The sequence below is a fragment of the Struthio camelus genome, chromosome W, assembly GCF_040807025.1.
Source record: "Struthio camelus isolate bStrCam1 chromosome W, bStrCam1.hap1, whole genome shotgun sequence".
NCBI lineage: Eukaryota > Metazoa > Chordata > Aves > Struthioniformes > Struthionidae > Struthio > Struthio camelus.
The window spans coordinates 62,196,695-62,208,327 of NC_090981.1; the positions used below are offsets into that span (position 1 = coordinate 62,196,695).

Below are 11,633 nucleotides of genomic sequence, written 5' to 3' on the forward strand. Positions count from 1 at the left end.
GGAGTCTTCACATGGAATACGAAAAAAAATATTGGAAAAAAACCTAGGAATAACACTCAGAGAGATATTTATCTTTCCTTACTTTAGATGTCTATAGTGTAGAAATCTGTAGCTCATCTCCTTGATCTAAATACTTTTGGAATCAATTAATCCCAGCTCTCTTATATGGCCTATTTTTGAGGCCTGCTTCAGAACAGAGAAATATCACCTAAGCAATGCTTATTTTTCTCCATTGATTATAAAATTGAAAATGATTATGAAGTTGTAAATGGGCACCTCAGATACAGTTGTTCAGAATTTATGTTTGATCAGGTAAATCCTTATTAGAAGTATTTACTTTTTCCATAGCACATGCAGCAATAGGCTGAGTTCACACATAGAAAAGTAGGCTGATTTAAATCAAGGTTTAGAGGTTTCAGACAAAATATTAAGCAATTTTTCTTCAAACCAGTAGTGGGTCAACCGGCCTGTTCTTTGTTATATTGTCATGAGGGAATGTGCAAACCAATAATCGTTTCCTCACATCTCTGATGGTTTCATTTTGGAACTTGCTCCCTCAATATTGACCACAGTTGACCACAGCAGCTCTTAGGGCTACGGATTTCAGACGGTGCAGCTGGTCTGGGAGAATACAGAAGGATGGAGAACTAGATAGAGCCAGAATCATGCAATAATAATAATGCAAGTCCCAATGATAGTAAAAAAGCACAATTAAAATTAACTATCGACTTTAGAGGAGAGGATTTATTGGACTTTTACCTCTGAGTCCCTGGTTTGAATCCATATCTAACAAGACTGACCAAATGTCACTCTAATTAGATGGTGATAAAAGTTCCAGAGTAAAAAGATTTCCACAGTCTGAACTCAACTCCGAGTGGACATTTGTCTTTATTATAAGCCCAGCATATATTTGGCACAGTCTATACTTCTGCATTTAAAAGAGGCTCCTAAGTTAATGAATATGAAGACTGAAACATTTGCCTAGTGCTCCATACCACATATCCCAGACTAGGATGGGGTAGAAAGTGAGGAACTTCATCCTCAACATACTTTCTTCTCCCTACTTCACAAACAGTTTGGATTTGCTTCTAGTAGATGTTTCATTTACTTAAAACAAATTAAAAGAAATTCATTTGACAAAATGTGCAAGTGACAACGTTCTCAAGTAATACACTGGTTAATAAAATGAAAATAAAAATTATTTCAAATTTTGAAATCTCTCCTCTCCTCTCCTCTCCTCTGCTCTGCTCCTGTTCTCTCCCCTCCCCTCTCCTCTCCTGTCCAAGAAAGAAATAACTTTGGCAGTTTTGTAACTGCAGTTTATTTAACAGGAACAAAACAGATTTTTTTCCAGAGGCTCTTGTTGAGTCCTCTTCCCAGTTACAGTGGTTGTCTTTAATGGCAAATGCTTTGCACTAAAGTTTATAAAGGCATTTATTGGATGAGAATCAATTATTGGAAATATAGGTCTGAAATCTGCTAGCCATATTTCAATCCAGGAATCTGAGATGCTGTCGGATACCATCTCTTTCTTCAAAGGACTGACAAACTAGGGCTGGGAATAGGATGCAGGGAAAATAATTACATCAGGAAGTTGCATCAAAATTTTCAAAAGGATTGGGCTTGGACATCAGAGAGCACAAAGAACGGTAGAGCCTGACGGGCTGGAAAATAGCCTGATAGGCCAAACTAGGTAACCCCTTCCAGAGATCACCTTCAAGTTTTCCAGTCAAGGACACAATCCGTTAACAATCAGAAGGTTTAGATTCGCACTTCTATAGCTCGGAGCTCACTCATTTAAGTGGGATTCCTGCTGAAATAAAAGAAGGTGGAAAGATTATCAGGTTCGTGCATGAAATAGTCTTTCTGCTCTCTTTGTTAATTCTTGCTTTCCCATCTAAAAGCCCTCTGAACTTTGGCTGATGGATTCATAGAGCAAAATGTACATTGGCTTGTGTTGTAGATAATGCATTTCCTTCTGTTTTTCACTCATTCCCTTTTCTGGACATCATTTGATTTTCTGATGGGCAGCATAAAAGCCCTTTAGTCTTCTATTCACATTCTGCCCATACGTATCTTAGAACAAATGATTCACATCATCCAAGGCTTTTGCTGATGCTGTATATCTGGAAAGAAACATTAGTATTGTAAGGAAGAGTAATAACTTGCTTTGGAGTTTGACAATCTGAGACAAGAAGTGAGCTGATTAGGCAGTAATTTGAAAATGTTTGGAATTATAGTGATAACAGGAACCCAATCTTTAATTGTTTTTCTCTTTTTGATTATAATGCAGAGTGTGGGGGTAGGATGTATTAATGTTTTAGAACTAGCATTAGAGATGGGAAAACACTCTTTGGCCAGGACGGGGATACTGCCTACAACTAGTCATTTTCTCAAGTGCACTGTGTGAATCTGAAATAACTCAGCTGAGTCCAGTAATATTACTTTGCATGTGCACAAATAGAACTAAGTCCTCAGAGCTTAAATAAAACCCCATTCACATCCAAATGTTACTGTTCAAAGTGTGTGCCATTAATTTAAATGTCATTTGATCCTATTTCTCCAAGAAGCTTGAATGATTACTAGAATGGTCGGAAGAAAAAAGGAGCATCCCTCCTGCAAGAAAAGACTGAAAAAAAAATAAAAATTGTTGAAACAAGCAGAATTAAAGTTGATGCAAACTTTGATTGCTGTCTCTATGACCTGCAGAGAGAGGAAGAAGGGAATATCAGGGAGGAAAACAGCTACTTGAGTTAAAGTTACTGTAACACAGAATAGATGGGCATAAATGACTATGAATAAATTATATTTAGTCCAGTAATAGACTTTTATCCACTGGGATCTAGAAACCTTTCTGGAAAATCATTCCTTTAATAACAGTAGGTGAAAAATAGTAACTACTTTTAAAATGATTGCTCTAAGTTTATGATAGTGGTTGCATGCCATTGTGTCTATCGTGGCAGAGATGGGGCTGGATGGGCTAGAAAGTCCATTCCACTTTTGTGTTTTCATGTTATTTTAAACTATTTTCTAGGGGAGCATATTTTCTTAGGTTAGCATATAGGTTGATCAGGTTAGCATACAGGTTGATCTCTCCTAGTTCTTCCTGTTGATTCTGTTCCTCCTTCTCAGGAAAAAAATAAAATTCATTAGAAATTGAACAGCAGTGAGAAAGATCTAGATATTTCTTGCAGTAAGCTTCCAGTTTCTGCTTCATTGAATACAAAGGAGCTTCAGCCTGAGAAACTGAGGAATGGCTGTCCTAGGCTAGTCTTGTGATTTATCTTGTGGTCTTTTTAAAGAAACATGAGATAGAAGTGCAAGCTAGCTCACAGACCAGAGGAAATTTAGTCTGGGCAGCTGACCCACAAGCATGCTCTGACCACAGAGTTAGTAGCAGCAACTTGACTTGACGGATTTTGAAAATCACATTCTTGTTGAGAGAGTTGTCTCTCTCCATGCCTTCCATCAGCCGTCTCAGAACCTGACTAACAGTTCTGTCTCATTTTGCCAAGAGAACACATAAAATGAGGTGTTATTCAATGCTGAGGTTTGCCACACGGCTCGATCATAAGCAACTTTGCAAGTCCATTGACTTGTACTGTGAGTCAGAAGTCACTTACAGGATTTAAGAGCATCCATACATTTAACTGCTCTCTTTTTACCACTTTCTCTTATAGAGCAGACGGCACCTTCATTAAAAAGTCTTACAATACTTTTCTTTACCTAGGACATTTTATTTATTCTTCAAGGCTGTCTTGAGTAGCCTTTAAACCCCATTGATAAAGGCTATACATTAAAACATGCAAAACATGTGCTGACATATTAGCATTTACAATTGCACTAATTATTTTTTCGAGGTATTTTTGTGGGTTTTTTGCTTTCTCATGTTAAACACATTCCCTGTCTTACTGTTTGTTTAATCCAGGTAAACCACCTCTGCTAATTAAATAATTATTCTACTTCATCCTAGGAGGAAAAAAATAATCACATGGAAACAGAAATAGCAAAAGCAATAAATATTAAACAATAACAATAACATATATGTATGTAGGCATATGGATGATACAGAGGTTAGGAGAAGTTCTGCCACTGGACTTTTGCAGAGGAACATTTAGTGACTGATGCAATAGAGATCTTGCAGGCATCAAAATGTGTGTTCTTACCAGAGCCAGTATCTGTATCTGTATCTGTAGAATGTATGAATGATCTCATGTGGGCTGTTCAAAGATATGCATATAAATTAGAGAAGTTCAAGGTAATCCATATACCATCTGGAATAAATTTTTGAAAGTGACAATTAGTTATATAATTGGACCATGATTAACGGCAGTCCTTTTTTGATTGGCGCTGCCACTCTGAGGCACTTCGAGAATCTTGCTCTGCTGATAAATATCAGTCTTCTAATTTCTGCAAGGCTTTTTATACGTTTTTTATTTTCTCAATTAAACCAATAGTGGTATTTTTGGCCTTCCAGCAGTGTTAAATCAGTCACATAACTCACTAAATTAGGAAGATCCTGAAAATCCCATCAGATGAATAGACCTAGTGACTATACCCAGAGCGTGTGAGTACTTTTTAAAGAGTAAGCATTTACAGGATCTGTCTTTTAGTTTACAAGGGGTTTAGGGCAAGGTCTGTCTTCACCTTTGTGCCTGTGCAATGCCAACCTATTCTCAGCATTAAAGAAAGAGTTATTGATCAAAATTCTAATTAATTAATTGTTCTGATGGCTTTATGTGGGTATCTATTCATAAGGAATTGCTCTGACAGTTTTAGTTCATTTCACATAATCCACTACTACATAATAATGAACCAGTCTTCTTATCACCTCAATTTCTTCTGTGTCTTCTACCTCAGATTTGCACCATATAAGAGATAACTTTACCTTACAATTAATTTGAAAAATTATATATATTTTTCCAAGCAACTTTGTTCCAAGAAATGCATCAATTCTGTATATTTCTTAATTTATTTAGGTCCTTGTAAAGTTTCATCTGATAGACATAAAACTGTAAGATGATAGCATTGAAATGCAAGTCACAAGCTTCAATTAGGTACAATCAGAAATCATGCGGTGACTTCATTAAGTATCATTAAGAATGATCAAAATATTGCTCTTAGGAAAAATACATCAAAAGCATGCATTTACACATTGATTAAACAGGATCTGCAATTTCTAAAATCTGGTACGAGAAAAAAGAATGTAGTAAATTAAGTGCTCATACCCTACTTAGCAACAAGGGACTGCTTAGCAACCAACAAAGTGAAAAATAATGGATATGGCAGAGCACAAACTCTCAGCTCCCTTAGAAATGGAAGTATTGGGCAGCCATAGACAAAAAGCTGAAAGAAATTGCTAGAAAAAGAAAAAAAAAAGTTTATCCTCTCAATAAAGTCACTCTGATATCAAAGACAGCTCATCTGACCTAACAGGGAAGCACCTGGCAATCATAAGCCACTGAAGAATTGTTATAGTCACAGTTCCTCAGTCCTAGTCCGCGTGTGGCCTCTTTGGTCACATATCAGAGTCAGTGTTAGCAGTAGCTGTGTGTAGGCTCAGAGTTCCCTCTCCATACAGTTTCAGGCAGGTGGGCCTACAGCATTTGTACAGAAAATTTTCATATTAGAGCTGCTCTTTGTCTTCTGCTTATGTTTTCCTGCCAGATATAAGCCATCAGGCTCTTCCAGGTGTTTCCAAGCTAGAACAGAAGCCCAAAAATGGGCTATTTCACAACTGGAGAGTCTGGGCTTTAGTACAATCTTGAGTCTGAACTAACATGAATTTATAGTTACACCCTTTAAGAAAACTTCCCTTAAGTTTCAGTTTTCTAGCTGTCATCTTTCTGTGAATGAGGTCCTACACTCCTTTCTCAGAATAAAATCTTACTGTCTTTTGACCTTAGCACTTTTAAACAGAAACAAGTGATTTATTCTTTCTCTTAGAGAAGTGAATGGTGAAAAGACTTGTTACTTTCCTTGCTTCAGATTCAGAGGGCAGAGAGAGCTTTCCTCAGACACCTGCTAAACCAGGGCTATGTATCTGAAACACCAAAGGGAAAACACCTAAAGCTTACAGAGGCAGACACAGTTGTCAGCGGACTTTCTCTGACCCCATCTGCTCAGTCCCAGATAAAACGTCAAAGATGCTCTAGTGAGATGCATAGATGTCTAAAGAAATGGTGCAAAGAAATCCCTCCTAGCATGCAGTTCAGCACACAGTTCAGGTTGAACATGATGTGGCTAATCTGCATTTTCGATGTAAGCATAGATTTATACCTGCTACTAGCACAGTGATTATTACATTGGATAAGACCTATCATCCCTCCATACCGGTATTTGCTCTTGACACGTGCTCCCTTGCCCATGTGTTGTTAACAAGGGATATTGCTAGTGTGCATATACATATCTACTTTTATTTTGCAGTTGTTTAAAATCTTGTCTTAGGAAATTTCAGTGACCATTTATTCTGCCGTATAAACAAACATAAAGCAAAAAGTATACATCTATCTTTTCCACCATTCCTTACAATTTTATCTTCTTTTTAATTCAGTGTTGACCCCTTTGTAACAGAAGAACAAGATCTCGGTCTTTCTCTTCTGGATTCAGCACTTGGTCTTGACAAAACCTGTTTTATTCAAAAATCTCAGAGCAGATAACAAATATTAAAACTAATATCTTCTAAAGTGACCTCAGATTCTTACTTGACTCCTGTAAGGGAACTATGAATTGGACTAGGCAGGAATGGGTATGGACAGCCTAAAGTTTACAAATTATATTTCTCAAGACCCTTGTGCAGTATGCAAATACTCCTATATTTGCTTATAGATAAAATAAACTCAGACACCAAAAGGTTAAGTGGCTTGCTCAAGGCTGCACAGCAAAGCAATGCCAAAGCCACACACAGCTGCCCAGGGTCCTAGCTTCCAGTCTCTTACTCTACCTGCTGTATTGATTCTCCCTTTACAATCACTCCAACATGTTGATGGGCCACAAAGCTAATGGAAAATTAAAACAAGCTTAAAAAGTTTATCTATGGACGTTGGCTGACCACTTAATTCTACCAAGGGAGGTCAAAAAAAAGAAGAAAAAGAAGAAAGAAAAAAGGAAAAATGTCAGAACTGATTGATTAAGGGAAGAAGCAGGTACCTGAGAAATGCCTGGTCTGATGCCAGTACTGGTTCAGGTCAGACAGGGCTATTTTTAAATTATTTGGTATTTTCAGAAATTGATTACTTGCCTAACACATTAAGAAGTAGCTCTACACATTCATTTAATGGGCCAGTGCCTCTTGTACAGGTCTGAAACAGTCACATTCAATCTCATCTACTCGTCGTTAAGTAGTGTTTTCTTCTTCAGTGTGTTTATTTACTGCCAATGCTGTAAGCGTAAAATATATAACCAAAAATAAATAATACCTTAAGTAGTCTTTCAGCGATATGGGCCTTTAGGACAAGTGACTTCACTTTAGCGCTGGTGAGCTCAGCTAGGGCTGAGACATTACTTCTCATTCTTTGATATCCCTGCAAATTGAACAATACTTTATTTACCTAGTGTTAGCTTTTTAATATGCATCCACCTCAGTCCAAAACCGTTCTGAAAACAAAACAAACAAACAGAACCCTCATTATAGGTTTTTATAATCAGCAAAGACAAATAAATAATGAGTCATTTTAATTTGATGATACTGTATGTATTGGACTAAGAGCACTATATTTTTGATGAGGCAAAAACAGTAAAAAAACTTTTGGAGTAACTAAGAGTCTGCTAATGTATTGATTGTCTATTAATCCGCAGGCAGGGCTGGGCTTTATGACTATCTCAGTTTTATTACTGACCTTCCCGAGTGAGAAGATACTCAGAGCTACATTTCTAATAGCATGTCCATTTTTCTAAAGGTTGTTTCTAATGAGGCACCCCAAACCATAATATAGATGTTTCTTAACCAAGTAGGCTATAATTACATGCTCATGACCTTATTGGCTGTAATGCTGACTAAAACATGATGACTGGCTCCAGGAAAAAAGATATCAGTTACAGGAGCACCTTATTTTTGTTTCACATCAGAGTTTCAGGAAAACACAATGAGGTAGGCTGTAATAATAAAAAGCATGTATCCTGAGCACGAGAAACTGCATTCTTACCATAGTTAACACAGATCTCCTACCTACCTGCAGGCCTGCCTGCCACCTTACTTATTGTTAATAAAACAAGGTGGCAGCAAAGCTCGGCCATCTCACCAAGTAAAGGAGAAACAGATTTTCAGCCTCTCAAGTTAGGCAGTTAATTTTTAATGTGGGTCTTTCTTTGACTTATGCTCCCAGATTTAGAAATGTTACCCTTCTCTAACAGGATGATCTCTCAAGGTTTGATGTGCCTTCTTCTGCTATTGCCCTCAACGAAGGCCAAAATTTATGTAAACCATAAATCGGGCAGTCGTCTTCTATTGACATTGTGTCTTAAATTCTTCGTTCTGAAAAAGCTATTCAGCGATTCTCTATACAATTGTGCAAAACAATTCTACTTGAACAGGGTTGCCTTACAAAAGACATAGCCCACTGTGGATATCCCATCCTGTACAGTCACACCTCATTGCTATGAATTTATGTTGGCCTTGTCTCAGACAGAAGCTGATCCCTGTCGCTGCTTGAAATTGAATTTTGTGTGTCTAAAAAGGAAGACCATCTAAGGCTCTTCTACTTCCACATTACTGTAAAACACAATGAAAAACTAATTCAGTATTGTTTTATTATTTTATTAGCTTTAATATTATAATGATGAAGATGATGAATAAAGCTATCAGCCTCAATGATATCTTCTGAGTTATCTTTCCATTCAATTTCCTCAGTAGAAGGCATATAATTCAGTTTTCCCTAGAACTGGTAGTAGTTTTTTTTATAAACTTCAAATATTGACCTCTTGATAAATAAGTAATTAATCAATTGCTACAAAAATTTGAGTAAAAAAGTGATGTTGCAGAATTAGACAGAGGTAAGGGGAACAGCCTTCACTCCTTTGAGTCAGGGAGGTGCAGAAGATCTGTGACTTTCAGTCATCCTGTCTTTGCATACTAACTACATGGCTGCTTTGAAGTATATGTCTGCTTCAAGTTATGTTCCACTATTCATTTTGGTTTTCTCATCCACTGGCCATGCCTCTGCAGTTCCCTAAACCTTTTGTAATATAAAATATTAGTAGGCTTTCCTCTGCACATACCTGGCCCTTGCAGGACCTCATTGTTTGCCACAGAGACTGTACAGATGGGGAAGCAGAAGACAGCTCTCAGGTCATCTTGCTCATTCTTCTTTTTTGGCCTCAGTATAAACCTCATTATTCATTGCTCGGTGGACCCAGAGGTCTATCCATTCCAGCAATAAATATTACCATAATCTAATACATCTCACAGTAAGGTGTGTGCTCTAATATTCTTACACAATTTTGTTTCCTTGATTTCATCCTATCATTCCTAAATATCCCCCTATGAATCTCTTACTAAGTCTCTTTAATTGCACAATTGTATGTTTTCTTCCAACTTAGCCAAGTGATAAGCGCCTAACTCAGCTCATCATGCTTTCCATTTTCTTCAACATGCAAGTAACTATCCCCCCTCCCCCTTTACTCAAAAACTAAAAAATAGTGTAAGCTCAAAGGATGTTTCTGGATTAGAGGTGTTTACAATGCAGGATCGACATGCTCAGGGCAGAGGGTGTGGTATTTGCCACAAAGGGTTAAAAGGTATTGTCTCTCATGCCTAATACAGCAAGTAATCGTGTATTATTTAAGTCTCTCAAAAAGTTTATGAAAAAAAAATCCTTTATATAACACTCTGGAAATAATCGGGTTCATTGCTCATTGCAGTAATAATCATTAGCATGTCCATTCACCAAGCATTTTTAACTTGGTTTCATGACGGAGATACTAAGGCACAGAAACTCAGCGGAAGTCACCAGAGGTCAAATGAATTTTTATTAGTGCCGGGAACAGAAATAACATTGGGAAATGCAGCATTTTACTGCCATAGTCTTCATCCACAAAGCCACATCTTACTACTCTCACTGAAAGATTTTATCTGTTTATTGTTTTCAGAGATAAATAACTAAAAGTTCTTGTATCAGACATTTCAGGTATGAATTTTCAAATGTGCATACATCTATATCTAATTCATTAAACTTTGCGGTCACTGAGCATTTTTGTAAATACTTGGTGGTCATCTATATGTCCTGGCATAAAAAGGACCACAGACCCAGCAACAACTTTAAGGAGGACCTGTTTTTCACTGAAATATTCCTCAAAGAAAATTTTATATTTTTATAGTTAATTTGCAGTTAATTCTTTTATTGCCATTATTAAAAACAACTAGAAGATGTAGACTTCTACTGAAAAATACAATAGAGGTTAATAATTGAACTTTTCCATTTCATAGTCTCAGAAAAAAAAAAAAGGACAAACAGAAAACCCAAGTGCATTATTATTAATCGGCAGTTTTGCAACAGTGCGTAGGGGCCCCAATCAACTACACATTATGGAAGACGCAAAACACAGAATTAAATCTTTACTCCAGTAAAATGACTATAATATTCTACTAACTTCACTGAAAGTTTCATTCCTGCCTAGAGACAATCCCTTTTCTGAAGAGTTTACAAAATTTAGTCTCCAATTTTGCAAACATGCAATGTGCCTAACTTTTCTCAGGTGATTAGTAAAGCTCTTTTTTTATTCAGCCCCAGCACGAGAACAAATTACAAAGATAAAAGCATTGCAGGGACTGAAGTGGAGTTGGATTTGTTGTCTGTGACGCCTTTATCATCTGCGATAACTTTACTGAAGGTTACACAGATTTTTAAGAACTAGACTGGGGGTTAATTTAATAGATGATGTAACTAGCAGGTGTAATAAACAAATCTGAGGAAAGGGGAAAGAAGTCTAGCAGTAATGTAAATGGATATTTAAGGCAGACAGCTTGGTGCTTTATTTATTTGTGCATGTTTTCTGTTGGAAATGAACTACAGGCAGATCAGGCTGTAATGAGATCACAGCGTTCCTTCTTCAGTACGTTTCTTGCCAGCTCCATTTTCTGACTCGCTATCGTGTTATGAACACTGCAAGAAACTCTTACATTCAGATCCTCGTTTCATCACCATCATCTTTTTAGTTTAACTCTTCAAAAATCTACAGCAATGTGCTTCATTTCTAAATTTTATAGCACTTCTACTTACTTGAATGCTGAGCTTGGATGAGCACCACAGGTTTTCTAAGTCAGGTATTCCCCAGCACAAGGGAGTCTTGTCTAAGTACTGTTGCTGGGCAGTTACTAGGCACACCACAGTGTTCGGACAAATCCGTGTCCTTTCACTGTCTGCCAGCACTGGTGTCAGGGCAAATCACACAGCTTTACTTCACTCCGGCTGCAAAGCTTTTGTTTCTGCAGTTGACTTGAGAACAGAATCAGCTTTAGGGTAGGGGAAGAAAAATAGGAGTTTCAGTACTTACTTTTTAGTGCCTGGTGCCTATTTTTCCCGGATCTCCCCGTGAAATTCTCGGCTTTAACCTATGACTGGACTGAGTGGGTTTGGCATATCCAGGGTCCCAATCACTCTCCGTTTCAGAAAGGGGAATAAACATGTGCTTAATTA

The 11,633-nt window shown here is 37.3% G+C and overlaps 1 long non-coding RNA gene across 1 annotated transcript; it reads right to left on the minus strand.

The window, feature by feature from the left end:
• Positions 1-1,149: 1,149 nt before the first annotated feature.
• Positions 1,150-11,305, minus strand: LOC138064104 (uncharacterized). Its single transcript, XR_011137347.1, has 4 exons — positions 11,217-11,305; positions 7,419-7,523; positions 4,167-4,274; positions 1,150-2,126 (listed from the first exon to the last, which is right to left on the minus strand). It is a non-coding gene; the product is annotated as an uncharacterized lncRNA (long non-coding RNA).
• Positions 11,306-11,633: the final 328 nt, after the last annotated feature.